At 36.4% G+C, this 19,608-nt stretch overlaps 1 protein-coding gene across 1 annotated transcript in view; it reads right to left on the bottom strand.

Annotated features, from left to right (window-relative positions):
- The window catches only part of LOC139142598 (potassium voltage-gated channel subfamily A member 2-like), a 49,476-nt gene that overhangs the window by 10,275 nt on the left and 19,593 nt on the right, over positions 1-19,608 (bottom strand).

Below are 19,608 nucleotides of genomic sequence, written 5' to 3'. Positions count from 1 at the left end.
TATTGTCATATTGGGGATAACAACTTGATATTTATCCAGTGTTATGTACATTGCTTCCTGTCTAGCACATAGCATAGCTACATCACATCATAGCAAATGCAAGGCCTCACTATTCTATGTTCATATACTGTAATAGTTAATACATTTCAACATCTGTAGACAAATTCTCATTGTACAATAGATGCATGGATATACCCTATTTCAGTATTTGCGGGAACTGGATGGATATATCCCTCTATCTAGATCCTCACAGTAGATTAATTGATATAGCCTATTTACAGGAACACCGAATGTCAAGAGGTAACAATATCTCTTTCACAGACTCTTCACAGTACCACACTCTTCACAGGCCATACCACACTCTTCACAGACCATACCACACTCTTCACAGACCATACCACACTCTTCACAGACCATACCACACTCTTCACAGACCATACCACACTCTTCACAGACCATACCACACTCTTCACAGACCATACCACACTCTTCACAGACCATACTGTGATTACAAAGTTCAATTGTCATTTTAAACTTAACGCGGCATGTTTTCAACCATTAGGACACTATACAGCCACAACCACTGCAATAAAACAATTGCCGTGAAGTCACAAATGACAAAACAGTGCTAATGGCCTTGTAGCTACTATGGATGACATGTGCTGAAAGTGCCTTGTTTCTTTAAATAAATAGAGTCATAACATTGAAAATACACAAATAGCTGTAAATGGTGCTATCACTAACACTCTTTCAACTGCAAGACTTCTTGATTATGTTCAAAGCGTACTGAATGGGGTGGACTCCAATGTGCCTGTGGCATGCTGGCAAGAGAAAATTTGTTTTGGCAAGGTCAGGTTTTGTAGAAGATGACAATGGTGATAGTGAAATAGTCCCAGGATAGAAATCAAGGCAGTAGTTGTGGACATTTTTCAAGAAAAGTGGTCGTACAGGGAGCTATCACAATGAGGATGAAAAAATCACAAGGAAATGGTTGCCGGCTGGCCATATTGGATTTTATCATAAAGATATTTGACAAGGGTTAAAGTCATAGACTCTTGTCCTGGTGCAAAGTTTAAAAAGATAAATTTGTCAAAGTATGTCTCAGAAATGGCTCCAGATGTGAAAAGAACTCCAAGAAAGTGGCCGTCTCGCGGCCATATTGGTTTGTATTATGAAGACATTATAAACAAGCTTATGTAAGTAACTGTGTCCTTGTCCCAAGTTTAAAAGAATCTCACTCCTTGCATGTCTTACTAATTGCTCTGGACATGAAAATTCCAAGAAAATGACCGCCTGGTGGCCAAATTGGATCTTGTCACAAAACAAATCAAGGTGCACATGTATGCTATAGTGTATCCTTCTGCCAAGTTTGAAAGAAATTGGGCCAGGAATGTCTGAGATATCTTTGTGGACAGAAGGACGGACTGTCTGATGAACAGACAAACAGATCCTAATCTCTGAGTTCCCCCTGCCTTTGCTTGCCATGAATAACAAACGGTTTCTTAGATGATGTTTGTAGCAAAATAGCAATAATTTGATTTCACTCAATGCCTTTCAGTGCCAGGATATGTATAAACAACATGTATACAGTAAATGTCATCAAATTTGATGCAGTCTTACTGGATGAGTTACAGTTTATGGGGATTGCACTCACAATACCATACAAATTCACCCAGAAAAGCTGTCAGTCGCTAAAACCCCTAGAAATTGATGTTTCAGCAAGATGCCTAGCAACAGATACAGCTGTGCTATGATATGTAATCCTTAACGCACCACGTTGGTCTACACACCAACATGGCACTTTCATTCTTAGCACCATGTCAATATAAAAACCAAGTGGTTGTGTTATATGCGTTATGCCTAGCTTAGCAAGAATAAAGTTTTACAATACAAACATACATGCATACAGATTGACACTGGACAGATACCCATCCCGATAGCCTCTATCGACTATATTCTTTAGTAGCTAAAAATACAGCATTGGTGTTTATATGTCTCTACAAATTTATCCTGTGGATAATGATAATATCCCACTTTTATTTGATATTATTGACTTGACAGAAGTGTTAAATGGATCAATGATTCTTAATGAAATTCAAAATCTTGGAATTTTACTTGGATGTAGTACTTATAGTGTATCCAACAAAACCATTTTTTTACACTTGTCTATGGTTGCATACTTGCAAAGGTCAAACAGGCTTAATAGGATGATATAAATACCTTTAGGAATGTCAAATTTACTGGTTGTTATGTCAAATTGAAAATTGCATTGCCATAAAACACTAAATTTATCATTTCTTTCACACAGTTTGTTTTCACAGCATGCTGTGACTTCAAATAACCCCCTATACAACGATTCCTGATTGTGTCAGGTCTTGACTTGAAATCTGATTTTCTCCAGCACCAGCTTGCCTATACCCACTGACTTTTAAGTGTATGTAGAATGCAACTCAGGAACAGATAATCAGACTCTCATATTTCTACAATTCTTTTCTGATCTACCACTTGTAGGGGCTCATTTTAAAGCTCTTGGAGACTTTTACCATCTTAGTTTGGATCCAAAACTGGATTTCCCTAAGAGTTCACACAGGATGGCAGAGATTTGGAATTTCAAATATTGCAAAATGTTGGGTAATTTGTTTTGCTAGTTCCAATCTAGATGACCCCTGGTTTTTATTGTTGATTTGGTAAGAGAACAGTTGAAAGTTTCATTCCGGAAAGTTTGAGCAAAAGTTAGTCTTTCAATTTCGAGATGCATTCTACCTTAAAATTCAAATCCTATCACACCTACACTGGTATTAACCCTCTGAGCGCCAAAGTAAAATTTTTGTCACTTTCATAAAATATATCCCAGTCAAACACTTGTCACACCTACATCATTAACTACAGACTTGAAATCACTCCATGATGTCAGTTAACCTAAGAAACTGAATTAGAATAATTCCGGTCAGGTTTAGATACATGACATGGTTGTATCAATCAATTAATCAATCCATCATCAAAGTTTATATAGTGCCAAAATCCAAAAACAGAGTTTTGTTCTATGACGCTCAATGGTTAAGCACACTGTATGCTCTGGAGAACACGCGAGTTTTCAATTATCTTTTCAAAGTTTTCGTTTGGTTATTCTCTGATGTCAAGTGGGTTTCATAGTTTAGGTACAGCGTATGAAATGCTCTGCCACCATAGGTGATGATTTTTGTACGTTGTGGATGTTATCTTGGTGGATGAGCGGAGTGGATGAGTCGGAATACAGGGCTGGAGTAGATCACTAATGTACCATTTTCTTTCACTCCTGGCAAATTATGCATTGGTCTAACTTTTTTTTGCAATACATTTTACTCTAGAAATAAAGTACAGGGCTGTTTCCACTGCTAGGTACACCACTTTAAAGTGGTATCTTAAAACAGACATCAAATTAAAGTGTCTAAATTTGCTCAAATGATAGAATGTCCTGAATTAACATTAACTAGTAAAATTCTGTTAGGAACTGTATTGAGGTGTTTGGCAGTGCTGGTGAAAATAACCATACAAGTATACAATACAGAGTAGGTTAGCTTGTCATTTGCCTGTTGTCATTTGGTTTACAATATAGAGGGAGCATCCTAAAATTAAAGCTCCATAAGCTGTATCTTTTGGCTATTTTTTCAGAACTTTTGTTTAATTTGTGGTTTCCCTACTTTCTGCATGGAATCCCTAAACTGTAATTTAATGCCAAGTATTTAGCATATCAACACAACTATATGAGTATTGAAAATTGAAAATTGTATTCAAGTCCAGGCTAGAATTCATTTGTAAACAATAAACAATGATGACTACACACATACAAGCTGTGTTTACAAAAAGAATACTCAAAATTTCAGCATGACAAACGGATTAGGGTCAGAAACGGTAGTTGATATACAGAAGCAGAATACTGAAAAACTTGCCAAAGTTACAGCTTATGTCCCTTTAACGACAAACTTACAATGTTCAACAGAATGTACCAGTAGTAAAATGAAGAGAAATTTGAGTTGCATGAATGATACAGACCAGTGCTATTTTTAAAGTTAACAATTTGTCTCAAAGACTTCACAAACAGGTTACACCATAGTCTTTATGATGCTAAGCGTCTAGTAATAATGAATGGGTGTATCAGAGTCACGTACTCAGTCTATTGATGCAGACAGGCTACCAATAAATCACTTGAATGCATATACACAAAGTCTATAGAACAGAGGTAACATTTTGTGCTAATCCTGGATATGTATGGAAGGCTGTGTATTTCAACAAAAAGGATGACAGCAATCACACTTTCATGCAATTGAAATGCCAGCGTCAGCATCATCACTTTCACTGACCGTGAAATAAACAACAACAGTGAATTACACAACAACAGTGAAATACACAACAACAGTGAAATAAACAACAACAGTGAAATACACAACAACTGTGAAATAAACAACAGTGAAATAAACAACAACAGTGAAATACACAACAACTGTGAAAAAAACAACAACAGTGAAATAAACAACAAAAGTGAAATACAAAACAGTGAAATAACAACAGTTAAATTCACAACCAACCCTTTTTCTCCGAAAGTGTTATAGTTCATAATCATCAGACTTACTTTGCTGAAAGTATGCTAGAATCTTAGTGAACTTATGAATCAAACTATCTTTGATAACTGAAGTGTAATTTGATTTGATATGTCATCTGTTCTACACCAATCAACTGTCCAAATATGGATGCTTAGTTTTGAAGTATTACATAAAATACTGCTGCCAAGACATGGTAGCCACTTTGAACTCCAATTTTTCATACTTTTTGGATATGTCTTCAGGTTTAATACAATTTTAAACTAATTTCAACTTTTGAAAACACAGCGTCGATTACACTTGGCTCACATTTGGTTTAATGCACAGAAAGTGAGGCTACCCACAATTCTATATGATCTGTACACACGGAGATCACTCACTGAACTGAAGCAAATTTCTTCTGTGCACAGAACAACTCGGTCCATATTTCAAAATTCTGGAAACATAGTTCTGGTCATCATAATTTTCTGATTTCTCACTGTGAATAATGAGAAGATCAACCCTTTTCTGCGGAGGAGATAGCAATTTTGTAATTTTGTCGACATAGATTTTTGACAGCCATACACAATATTTTCAAGGAAACTAAGGGAATAAGTTGCATATGTGTTGGCATTAGAAAGGGTATTGATTTTTTTTAATGTTCGTAACAAAGGAAATTTGCATGTCTGACAGGTGGTATGATGAGACCATCTTAGTTGCTGATAACTTTATCCTGACAAGTGTGCAATTTATAATACCTCAAAACATCGACTTCTCATTCAATTTATTCTTGAATTTTAAACATAATCAATAATTTTGGAACATAGTGTTAACAAATAATCCTGAATTTAAATTGTAAGTTAAAATTGTTAAGAAACTGATAAAATTGAAAAAGCCTTTAGCAAAAAATGTCTGAGTGAACAAATCAAGGGGAATTGTGGGTAGCCTCACTTACTGTGCGATGTGGCAGGCCAGAATGAGTAAACCTAACTACCGGTATGCTTACCCCTTGGAACATGCATACCACGTTTCAAAGCTATCGGATAAGCAATTTCAGAGAAAATGATTTTTTGACCAAAAGTGGGAATATTGCCCCAAAAATACAAACACGAAATATTTCACCGAAATTTTAAGAAATCCAACAGAAGACAACCCTAGGATGAAGAGTATCAAGTCTCAAAGCAATCCAACAAGAACTTAGGGAGGAAATGATTTTTTGATCAAAACTGGGAAAAATTGCCCCCGAAATACACACATTTCAAAATTAATCAATTCACCAGAAGAGTATAGTTATGATTTTACCATTTCATATTGCACATGATGGTGATCATACGTTAATGCTTTACTTGACACACACAAACTACCCTAAAAAACGTATTTAGGACAGATGAAATCATACTAATACATCAATTGATAAATTTTAACAAGTGAGCTTGTGACTGATAGATCTCTGCTCAGTTCTATAGAGAATAACGATTTGTGATATATGTGTTGATGAAGGTGGAAATCTTTAATAGTTGACACTTCAGGACGCCTGACAAAAAAAATGGCAAAAATACGAAAATCAGGAAAATTGTATCAAAAATACACACATGTGCAAATTTCACTATGATTTAAATTATCCTAGGTAAGGGGTGTCACTGACAGCAGAGCTAAAAAGCAAAACAATCTTTTTCCATCTGTGTGAAAGTTGATCAAAATCTCCTCAGAACAGTGAACATTATTTGGTTATTCAAAGTGTGTATCAAATAAATTAATTTAAAGATTGTACATTTTTCAAAAGAAATTGACCAGAAAAGGCCAATGATGACAGGACGAGAGACACCAATGGAGTGACAAGAGAATGTCTACGGTAGACTGATTGTTAAGACTAATCCATCAAATTCTGACTTCATAAAATTCCCATACTGATACAGACTATGTTAATGATTTTGTACTAATACCTGTAACAGATGGTCACCTCATAAATATTCAACAACTGAGTTACTCTGCAATCATAATTCACATCAAATGATCCTTAGTTCTGATGTCATCATAAATAAGTCAAATTCCTTTCTACTCTTACCAGAGCAGCTGATTCTAAGCGTCTTTCCTTCTGTAATTCCATTCCTTTTGTTAACAGTTTGTTATGCATACAGTATTCACATTTGGAATTTCCTTCAGCCAGGATTTCAGCATCTTTACCACTGCTTAAACAAGAAGCTACTTTCACGCACTAAGTCTTTAGTGACTCTGATAGTCAAAATACCCGCTACTTCTACTGACATTTTTTCCAAACCAATGACTCTGTATGCCATTCCTCTGTCGACAACTGCAAAAAGTTTATATTTAAAATTTTGATCTTTAAAAATATTTCACAATCATTTGGTATATAATACAGTATATGAAAATTTAATGTAAAGAATAGCAAAGCATAGTTACTTTAGCTACAGAGATACAACCAATATGTCAATACAACAGAGTTAAAACTCATTTTAATTTACGCCGACAAAGGCTTTGACTAAGTAATGTCAAGGACAGTATATTACAATTGGAGTGTTTTAGTTGAACTGAAATCCAAGAACACTTATTTCAAAAGCCAAATATAACTCACAATAAACAACCATTATTGTACAAGTACTGACGTAGTCTGTGTTTGCTTCTTACAATTTATCATCTACTTGAGCTAAATCCAAATCCTTATTCTGTGACACTGTCATTCTATTCTCAACAACGTCACCCTACAATCATAAATTTATGAGGTTAAGTCGAACTGTGGTCATGTAATTTTTTTTCTTTCTCTCTGTACTTGAAATTTATTTTTCATCAGTGTTTGGCAGCTCCTAATGTTTTATTTAGTGAGCCCCTGATCTAAAAGGGATGCAGCAAATAAATAAATAAATAAATAAAGAAATACAAGTAATGTTTGTCCTCTCCCTGACAAAAAGGTACTGGATTTTTTGCTCTGCTTGCCTATGTCACAACTACCCATGTGCCTATGTCACATTACTACCCATGTGCCTATGTCACCAACTACCCATGTGCCTATGTCACAACTACCCATGTGCCTATGTCACATCTACCCATGTGCCTATGTCATCAATTTTGTTATGCTGAAACTTTTATGGGTCAGTCTCTGATGAGAGCTCATCAATGTACATAATCAACATGGCCGCCCAATGTTTTTCTAGTGATGGAAATTTAAGTTTTGACATGAGAAATTCATAAGCACCTGTCATAAATATCAGCAACTAATAAAATACATGTATATCAACTTGACAAATTTTTAGTCCTTGTGTTTGAGTTTTGTCACCAATGTGAAGGTTCCTATTGTATGCCTATAGGCCCAACAATCTGAACTCCAGACATGAGTGTAAATTGTCAGTACAACAACAGGGTACAGCGGCTTAAAACTGAACCTCAGAAATCATTGCCACGGAAACATTTTCATAGATTATGATGTATTTTAACTTAATCCAGCAGAAAGTAGCACCTGTTTAATTTAAAACAAATTCACAAGTATTTTGGGTGACAACTTTTCACTGTTCATGTTATGTCACTGGGTATGCAGAAAAGTTTGGTTCCAATCTGCGTTTTTTACAACTGTGCTGAGCAGCCAACTACCTTTGCCAGCACATTCTATACAAACAGCGTAGGTTGTACTATAAGACAAACCTGGACGACATATTCCTCTAAAATTTGTTAGATATCCAAATTTGAATCAAATTGAGTACATTTATTAGATTTGCTGGCTGCCATGTTGATTGTTTGTAATGCAACAATGAAAGACATTTATAGATCTCACTGAAGTTATCACGTAATATAGCAATTATTTCTTGAGTGATTTCACATGCTTTTATCACATTTATTTTTTACTTCCACATTTACAAATGGCTTTAAAAACATTAATATGAATGGCAGGTATAAATTTTGGTGTAGGTCAGGTAACAAGAATCACACAACTTTACAACTAATTGAAATAAAAATAACTGAAATTCAAATATTAGCGACAGCAGCTTTTCACAAATTAAAAGGTTATGGATGCTATCTGAAGACATACCGACCTAAAATATGAGTTCTGGACGATATCTGAAGACATACCGACCTAAAATATGAGTTCTGGACGATATCTGAAGACATACCGACCTAAAATATGAGTTCTGGACGATATCTGAAGACATACCGACCTACAATATGAGTTCTGGACAGAAGCAGTAACAGCTACGTTGATGCATACCGGTACAAACTAATCACATTACAAACAGTACTTACTACCTTTCCTATACCTCTCAATACACTGACAGAAAACAGAATCAACACTATTGTAATATCCAACGTGACCTAAACAACAAAACTAATAGAAACAGTATTTTCAGCACAGCTAGAAATTGACATGCAGCTTTAAAGCTGAAACAGCTCTGTTCTGACATCCCACAATGAATGATACAAGACAGAATTCACTAAGACACTGCCAACTACAGAGAACATGAACAATGAAACTTTCAACAATATTGGTAATTTTATAAAATTTGACAAAAACTTAAATAACCTTGATTGCCACACAATCTCTAGCCTAGAATTCTATTCGTCCGCTTGCCTCCGTACCTCCGGCCGGAGGTACGGAGGCAAGCGGACGAATAGAATTCTAGGCAAGGCAATCTCACACACATGTCAACACAACAAGGCTCTTCTGATCACGTAATGTTAGAAAGTAATTACAAAAGAAAAATGAGGGTAATTTAATTTAATTTCACTTTTAATTAAAATTATCGTTTGACTGAGAAAAGCTCCAAGAACATTTATATTGAAGCAACAAAAGGGTTACATGTATTGTCTACTAAGTGTTTTATGCAACACAAGTTTGTTGACCTGAAAACAGGTATCTCCACAAAAACGTTTTTGTTAAAATTTGAACAAATAAATACATAGAAGGCGCCAAAGAAACAAATTTCAAAATAATGGGATCAGCATTTTCTAAGGAAATGACATTTTGATGGAAAATGAAGATTCAAAATCCTATAAACACTGAGGAGAATATTTTATCAGGATTTGAACAAATCAAACTGAGGTCTATCGTCATCTTGCAAAACCTTTAAAAGTAAATTGAAAAGTTATATGTGACTTGAATTCTGAGATTTTTTCAAAAATAGAAATATCAGTTGAATATTGCAAACAAACATGAAATTCAAACTACAAAACGGAAAGTTTATTATAATATGAATCAATCTGAATGAATAGAAGATGACGGACCATCCATCTATTTAAGGTAGCTTTCCACCTTTGCGACGACCTATTTTCAAACGTGAATTTTGCCATCAAGATGTGCACTTTTACCCAAGTATTATATATCACCTGAAAGCTATTTCTATGAATTTTTTTGTTTTATCGAGAAAATTAGTGTGCGATGAATTTTTTTGAAGATCTTAGTGAAAGTGTAAAGAAAATGGGTGGTCTCACGTAAAAAAGTTTAAGTCTGAGCGGATAGGGGCTATTGTTTAGGTGTTAACGGGCAATTGGTCTTCAGAATACTGGCTACAAAACCGTGTCTCAGATTTTTAATAAAGGCCTTAGTTTTTTCACATCGTTGAGTCAAAGTTTATCCACCGATTAGTCTTACAATGCCGCCTAATTAAGCAGCAATAACTCGACTTTAAAAATCTTCATAAAAAAACTGAGACACGGTTTTGGAGACAACCTACTCGACAAACGTCTGTGAAAATCTGGTGAACTTCCGTTCACGCGTTCTCGAGTTAAACTCTTTTGAACGTGCTGCAATGTGACAAAATGCCGAACTGAGAAAAAGGCGATTTAGTAAATTGGTTCGGGTTTTTCCTTTTGAATGGCAATAAACAATGTACTCAATCGACAAAACTCTAAAACCAGATAGTGAAATCAAAGTGTTCAACTTCAACAGTATATTCACTCATTGAAATCAGTGTCAACGGTCGAAATGAGGCTAAAATGGGTGAATTTTGGGAGCGTTGTACTCTTTTTAGAGCGCAATCTACACAGTAGCTGATGAGTAAATAAACTTGGGGAGTGCCATGGAAGGAATTATGCATAATCTGTTGACTGATTAGTTGTAAGGCTTAAATAGAGTATTAACTGTTCGACCTAACTGTCGGAACTGCTACGGCACCTCGATGCCGTCTACACGAGCGTTTGGACTTATTACCTCCATGACAAGCGTACACTGTAGTGTAAGTTTATGGCAGCATTCGATTCGACCTCGGAAACGACTCACGGCTGCGGAATGAAAGCGAGCCCGATGAGTGATATAGAGAAAACAATATTGGCTGACAACAAAAATATCTGCGTTTGTATGTGGATGTACATTTGCGGTGTCCGTGATCATGGAGATAAAAAGAACAGCTCCATGCTGTGATCCATTACGGTTAGAGTACCGAGGATTCTAGTAAGCAGCCATTTTTTAGATCTTCACGCGCCTTGAAAACCGATTAACACTAATCAAACTACGAGAATTTCTGAGACAATAGTTCGTCCTCACTCTGTACAGCATTTCTGTGGGTGAAGACCGTTTCTGGAGTCATTTATGCTAAAATGAGCCAATCGCCTGTCGGCGGCATAAAAGTCAAAGGAGAGAAGTTGAGAAAACATGAACATAGAGAAAAGTACGTCATTTCATCAAGCGCAAGTTGCATGCAATAGACCGCTCGTCAAGCGTCATACGTCACAGATAGATAACTCTCTGCTGTCGTTCGTATCCAACATGAGTACCATCGATTCCAGGCGAATATGATATCAGACCCGTCTTCATTACATGTAAATTTCAGGATTAGGATGGTGTTTTGCACTGTATTCAAGTAGTTAGCCCGTAAGCGTCTCATTCAATGGTTTACCGACCAATGATGACATGTTGATGAAAACTCAGGGCGATTACGTTATTACGTTGTGACGGTCAAATTCATATTGAAATTTGTCTTCGGTCCTGCAGCATTTTGGCCACTGCCATGATAACTGATAACAATGTTGTCGTGTCCATTCCCATAAAATCATTTGATTCACATTCGTCCGGTGTACGATGAACATTTGTTAGTCGACGTATTACCTTGTCAAGGTCGGTAACGAAATGGGACAAGGAAAAACGGGACCGCGGGATTGAAACGACTTCGACATTTCAGTTCACTGCCGTTGTGCCAAAACGTCTGCAAACCAAAGCAGCTATTGTTTTGTGGCGCGTGATTTCTGCATTGCTACGTATTTTGCCTTGGGAAAATTTCCTGTCGATGTCTTGAAGCCCATGCAATTTGTTTCCACCTTGTATTTTCTAATCCCAAGTAGTTCAAGAGCCGCGGTTTCTGATATTTCATTTTTATTCATAAATTGTTCAACTCACTCAGTATTCTCATCGAACGGACAATGTCGGGTTTCTAGACCTTTTGGCGCAAAGTCGTTTCGGCCGCACAATTTCCGACGCCAAGACGTTTAGGCAACGCGACCAAAGACGTTTCGGCACTACCTGGTTGGGGGAACTCGTGCCAAATGTTACAAATCAAAACACTGAGAAGTATAGTGTCAGCATTCACATGCTTTAAAGTTTGTGAGAACATGGTGAAAAACCGTGAGGAAAGAGTTTCATATCATTTTCGATAGCAATAGCCGCCGACACTGTCAAAGTTTGAAAAGCGGCGCTGTAAAAGTCATACTGGTCAGAACGCAAAGGTCACTCTTATGAATATGACTGGTCTGTCAGTTACTTATAAGTTTGAAGGGAAAAAAATAAATCGTAACGGGGGTGTCGAAATGTCTTGGGGCCAAAAGAAGCCGAAACTTCGGCCGAAAGAGGCCGAATGTTGCTTGAATGTTGAAGATGTGAAGGGTGTCTGTTGCGGTATTCAAGTGTCCCGCTGTCACTGAGGCCGCCAGTGGAACGTACCATTTATGTATACGGGACAGCCTCTTCAAAGATGTTTAACATTACGAAACTTATCCACCACTCCTGGTGCTTTTACAAAAGCACAAAAATGTCCCAGATAAAACATTTAGTGTGTGGGCCATTTTTGTAATCTGAAATTGTACCGTCAACAATGTCATAAGTCTGACCTTGTCCGATTGTGTCGATAAATTATGATCTTTTGGGAGCGGCCACCCCTATGAGAAAAACGGTAAGACCCACCTTTCGCCAGGTACACTCTATGGTCTTGACCCACGCAGTGAACGGTAGGTGTTAATGGGATTTTCACAGCGGATGTTGTCTAAGTGCATGTGAATACTGTGACGCTGCTTGCTTAGCGTAATCCCTTGTCAATCAAGACTTAACGGTAGTCTCAAATGCCAAAATGTACACCTGTGCCTCTCGTACATTTTTATTCCAAAATTTCACCCAAAAACAGGAACTTCACGACCAAGATATTCTACACACAAGGAAGATCAATATTATAGGAATACTTTTCAGGGATAAAAGAAAATCGTGTTTTTATCTCAAAATACCAAAACAAAGGCAGAAAGCTACCTTAATAAACTTTGTGTCGTAATAAGGCAGGGCTAACTTTTCCCAGATCCAGCCACACTTTGCAAAGTGCTCGACCCTTCTCATGGCTTCAGTGAGCCAAGTTATTACAAGTGTGACTTATTTGTCAAGCACAGAGGCTGGGTGACTTTGATGTCAAGCACAGTGGCTGGTTGCTGCGGATCCGTAGCCCTACCACTCCCTTTGCTGGTTGTGTTGGGGGAGTGGGGGCTATGGTTCAGACACTGTAAAATGTTCAGCTCCGTAATCAAATAGACTCTCCAACAACATTTTTTCCCACATTGTAAGTTGCTGAAAACGTGTTTTTGTTGAGATCCCGATGTTAAAATGTGACGTCATAGGTCAACGGTTTAACATCCATGATGGCGGATTTTTCCAAGTCACCCGCTCGCTGAAACATGAAAAAGTGACTAAACGGAGAGGAAAATGGACATCAACGTAGGTATCCTTCTATATGTAGGCGCTCGATGCACTCCGACTCCGGATTATGATGTTTTTTTGTTGTTTTTCTGGAGAATTGCAAGAAAAACACTCACTTTCTTGCCGCATTTTTGAAAATGAGCACGACTGTGCACATTTTACAGTGTCTGAACCGTAGCCCCCACTCCCCAAACACAACCAGCAAAGGGAGTGGTAGGGCTACGGATCTGCAGCAAAGTGGCTTGGTGACTTTGATTTCAGGCATAGTGAGTGGCTGGGTGATTTTGAAAAGAGACCCTGATGTATTGAAAAACAAACACTGAGTAAAAGTTTACTATTTTATGACGCCGATATGAAATAGTTTGGGTATCTTTGATTATTGAGTTCGGAAAATAGCCAGCTAAAATTTAACTGTGACTGAGTATTTACCACACTGATATGGCATACGGTACATGTATCATCAACGTAGCTTATATTGCATAAATAGTGATTTAAATTAAATGAAAAGTAATTTGGATATTTTCTCAATACCTTACAAATGCAAAAGGCTTCAATTAAAACAAAATGAAAGAAACATTCAATTCAAACGACACCCAATATCTTGTGCATTTAAGTAATTTAAGCGATATCTGTGTTGTGCTGCATAAAAGCCCTATCATTGTTAATAATAAGTCCTAAATATGCATTCTATGGAGACCTACTATCATTGCTATGCTGATACCAGACAACCATATCGGCGTCTAAACCAAACAGCATTTGCTGATACAGCCATACAAAGTGTCTGCACTGTCTCTTATCCACTGAGAATTGCTAGGAGTTAGTTATTCTCTTGATAATGGATTTGCATTGTCTATTGATGAATATCGCATCTCACTGATATTGTCTCACTCTCCTACCTGCTCTGATTAAACTATTCTTCATCCAAATCAGAGAACTCTTTCTTCAACACAAATCGCAAGAGAATACCTTGTTCTAGTTTAATTATCACGTTTTAAAATAAGCACCTTCCAATCTGAAACTGATTAAAATCACATTCAATGACAAGTGACTTTGATGATGATTAAATATGCAGCATATAATTAACAATTCACTTGTACAGCTTGACACCGTGATGATTAAGCTTTCAGCATCGCAGAAATCCAACATTTCTCTAAATCATCACCTAAACAAAAGGTACACAAGAATTATCTTTTGGCAGCCATTTGCTTACTGTAAAAGTCCTAAAGACCACAAGCACACAAGCTGCTGTCAATTGTCTACTACTACGGCTATTTACCCATAGATACCTACATGCACCTCTACCACACAAGCTGCTGTCAATTGTCTACTACTACGGCTATTTACCCGTAGATACCTACATGTACCTCTACCACACAAGCTGCTGTCAACTGTCTACTGCTACTACGGCTATTTACCCATAGATACCTACATGTACCTCTACCACACAAGCTGCTGTCAATTGTCTACTGCTACTACGGCTATTTACCCATAGATACCTACATGCACCTCTACCAAGAATAGGCAAAGCATTTCTGTAGCATACAAATTAGGCTAGGGGACAAGGCTGTCCTTGGTGTTAAAGTGTGCAATATGTCAATCAACCTTTCAGCATAGTTCAGTAAGACACTGAAAAACAATGCAGAATTGTTTCCTAGAAAGTTTATGAAACACTTAATCCTCTTTCTACCAGGCTCCATAGACAAACCACGGAAATAAATACAAGTTGGGAAAAGGATGATTAATTTTGATATTCATATTTCACATGTGTATCAATAGATCACCCTGGAACAACTTCAAAAAAAATACCGCAATTATACGGTGTCGCTCAAATTTGATCAGAATTGGTACATACCAGTATGGGTACCAAAGATCAACAATAAGTGTTGTTTCTATCTGTTCAGTGCAGGAAAATTCTACGTTGATGTATGACAATGATTTCTGCACAGTACAACCAGAAAAACAACAAGAAATATTTAAACCAGAAAAACAAGAATGACAAAAGTAATTAAGGTCTGAAACTTTAGGTACTGGAGGTCAACTTTAGCAACATGCATAGCAGAAAGGCAGCTAGCGCCCCCTAGTTTGACCATAGACGGTCTTCCTCCCCTCTACTGTCTATGGTTTGAGCAGGTCTGTTAATATGTAACAGTTCATAAACAATGACAGGAAATGACTCAAGTCAGTTGAGTAAGATTGTTTCAAGCCTGTTTCAGAAATTCGCTTTTTCTTACCTCATTTGCACATTTTTGACACTGATGTGTTCATTTGAACAAATTCACATCTCAACCCCTACATCTACCTGTACACCAAATACTGAGACGGTAGCTTTGGCGGTATGGGAGCCTTAATGTGTGTGACGGACATACATCCGCACATACCCACAAATATACAGACGCCACTTAGACTCATCATATAAGCTCTTTTTGGTATTTATATATAAAAGCAAATATGAGCTAACAACACTGGATTATATTTAAATATTCAATATTTACTGAGCAATGCTATCCTGAATCACATTCAGTGTTTTATCTAGACACTAGGGATGGGAGATTCTCCCTCTGTTGACATGTTGGCACCCCCTTGTACTTTGTCAAGGGGGGACCAGCACCCCCCCCCCCCCCCCCCCACCACCACCATATGAAATGGTGCCAGTCACACCTCAGAGGTACCGGTACAAGTAGAACACATGAACTGGTGATATCCCCCTAAATTTTCTGGTAAGGGGAGAAAAAACCCTGTTGATGCTATCCTAAATGAAACACTGCATTTAACACAAACCTACAGCTGGACACTCTGTTGTCCACCACTGGAGTTCAGTTCAAACAGTTCACAAACCTAGTACTTGAGAAATCTTCATACCTTACATGAAATAGATATTACAATCACTATTTAATTCGTACAATCATTTGAACAAAAAAAAGCCAAACGCAAAAAAAGCAGTATGACTAAAATTACCTGAAACAATCCCGAAATTATCACTTTTTAATTACCAAAATTGATCCTTCCAAGCCTTTCATTAAATTGGAACCATATTACTTTATCCTTACTCTATAACAAGCGACCTAGCGGCCGATATAGCTCCGCTGTGTTTATGTAGAGAATAACTATTTTTGACACATGTTGATGAAAAAGGTGGAAATCTTTGATAGCTCAATGCAGTGGCCAGAAAAAAGTGGCTAAAATAGCTGCAAAATACACAATTGAAGATTTCATCATACTTTGAATATATCACATCGGATCATCCCTAAGAACATGTCAACCAAAGCTATCTGATGAGTAGTTTTTGAGAATAAAATTTTCTGACCAAAAATGGCAACAATTGCCCCCAAAATAAAAATTGCAGATTTCATCATCATTTCAATAAATATCATTTAGTTAATCTATAGAAACCTGTATACCAAATTTCAAAGCTATTAGATGAGTAGTTTTGGAAATACACATTTTTTGACCAAAAATGGCAAAAATTGCCCCAAAATTACAAAATTGCAGATTTCATCATAATTTCAATAAATATCATTAAAGTGATCTGTAGGAACTTGTATACCAAATTGCAAAGCTATCAGATGAGTAGTTTTGGAAATACACATTTTTTGACAAAAAACGAAAAAATTGCCCCCAAAAGTGCAAAATTGCAGATTTTATCATAATTTCAATAAATATCATTTAGTTCATCTGTAGGAACCTGTATACCAAATTTCAAAGCTATCAAATGAGAAGTTTTGGAAATACACATTTTTTAACCAAAAATGGCAAAAATTGCCCCAAAAATACAAAATTACAGATTTCACCATAATTTCAATATATATTACTTAGCTCATCTGTAGAAACCTGTATACCAAATTTCAAAACTATCAGACCAGCACCTTTTGAGAAATACATTGTTTGACCAAAAATGGCAAAAATTGCCTTAAAAATGCAAATTTGCATATTTCTGCACAATTTGAAGAAATCTGAAATAGATCATCCCTAAGGACATATGTACCAAATATCAAAGCTATCTGACAGGTAGTTTTGAAGAAGAAGATTTTTAAAGATTTTTTTACCAAAAATGACAAAAATTGCCTTAAAAATACAAATATGCAAATTTCACCAAGATTTGAACAAATCTAAATGAGGTCACCCTAAGTAAACTGCATATCAAATTTCAAAGAAATCGGACAGGCGGTTTCAGAGAAGAAGATTTTTTTACCAAAAACAGCAAAAAATGCCCCCAAAATACAAATATGCAAATTTCACCACGATTTGAACAAACTTAAGTGAGGTCACCCCAAGTGAACTGCATATAAAATTTCAAAGCAATTGGACTTGCGGTTTCAGAGGAGAAGGCAATTGTTGACGGACGACGACGACGACGACGGAAAATCAACCTATTTGATAAGCTCCGCGTCGCTGACAGCGGAGCTAAAAAAGCAATAATGAACAAAACATTTGTATAAAAATACCGCAATTATACGGTGTCGCTCAAATTTGATCAGAATTGGTACATACCAAAGATCAACAATAAGTGTTATTTCTATCTGTTCAGTGCAGGAAAATTATGCATTGATTTTATGACAATTTCTGCACAGTACAACCAGAAAAACAACAAGAAATACAACCAGTAAAACAACAAGAAATATTTAACCCAGAAAAATAAGAATGACAAAATTAAATAAGGTCTGAAACTTTAGGTACTGAAGGTCAACTTTAGCAACATACATAGCAGGAGAATCTTTCTACCATGGATGTACAAAAATAGACATCCATATGGTTTCAGCAGATCTGTTAATATGTCACAGTTCATAAACAATGACAGGAAATGACAAATTAGCTGTTTCAGTTACTGCTATCACTCCCAAACATAATAGGTACCCTGCATACAAATACGTTAAAATCCTCTTATTCAGATGTGTGGGCTGATTCAGTTCACTGCCACCACTCCTGCACACTTGCAATATTTCCCTTTTTCTTACCTCATTTGCACATTTTTCACACTGATGTGTTCATTTGAACAAATTCACATCTCAACCCCTACATCTACCTGTACACCAAATACTGAGATGGTAGCTTTGGCGGTATGGGAGCCTTTGTGTGTGACGGACATACATCCGCACATACCCACAAATATACAGACACAGACGCCACTCAGACTCATCATATAAGCTCTTTTTGGTATTTATATATAAAACCAAATATGAGCTAAAAAAACATTGAAAACCACCACTACAGCATTTTGAAAAAATCCACCTAGACACTTATTTTCTTTTCACTTGACTTGCTGGATATATGTAGATAAAAACAAATCATATTTATTGTAATGAAGTAGTAGAGTATATCTTGGTAGTGTTCATTTCACTGCCTTACAGTGAGGAGTTTCAATTGCCATATTCCACACACATATATCACTAAACTGCACAAACGAAATGGTTCATGACAGTTTTTGATATTAGACAATGTCTCAAATTAACATGACAATGAACTTGGCATTCAACGTTGAATATGTGCCCAGGGTGTGCGTGTGTGTATACAACTCTCAAGTTCCTCTCTCTAAAATAAGAAGTCAAGGTTTGAAGGAAAATTCTGAAATTCTCACCAAATTGACCTTTTCATCACGTACATCACTATTGGACATATTTATAAATAATGTAATAAATGTGTCACTGAGCAGATCAAGATTTAATGAGATTAAACTATCAAATTCACACTGGCAGCTTTTCATGTAAATCAAACTTCCAAGAGAAAATATTAATATTGGGTCAATGTCGACTCTCAAAATGTTTCATGTACAATACTTGTAAGTTTTCACAAAGTGATATACCGGTATTTGTTTTGAAGTAGAATAGCATTTGAAAAGTGTCAAAAAAAGAAAAATTGGTGAATCACTTTTTGACAACCATGCAGTATTGAATACCAATGTCAATGTCAAAAATGTTGTAAATTTAACAACATTACTGTTTTGTCAATTGGAACTTCAGCATAAGTAAGTTGTTTATCTCAAAAGAATGTACTTAAAGTGGAGAAGTAGGGCAAAACTTGATAATTTGAGTCTGAAGGTGTTAGCGTTTTATTGAAAACAAGGTCCTGTTGATGTGTTGGATTGTACTTAATATCATATTGGGACTTGCATTGTGTTATTTGTAGAAATAATTTGCATAAGAAAATTGATTTTTTTTCTGTTAGGTC

Source organism: Ptychodera flava, chromosome 1 (genome assembly GCF_041260155.1).
Source record: "Ptychodera flava strain L36383 chromosome 1, AS_Pfla_20210202, whole genome shotgun sequence".
In the NCBI taxonomy this organism is placed as follows: domain Eukaryota; kingdom Metazoa; phylum Hemichordata; class Enteropneusta; family Ptychoderidae; genus Ptychodera; species Ptychodera flava.
Note: the sequence above shows the minus strand (reverse complement) of the source record. Positions and strands in the feature narration are given on the sequence as shown.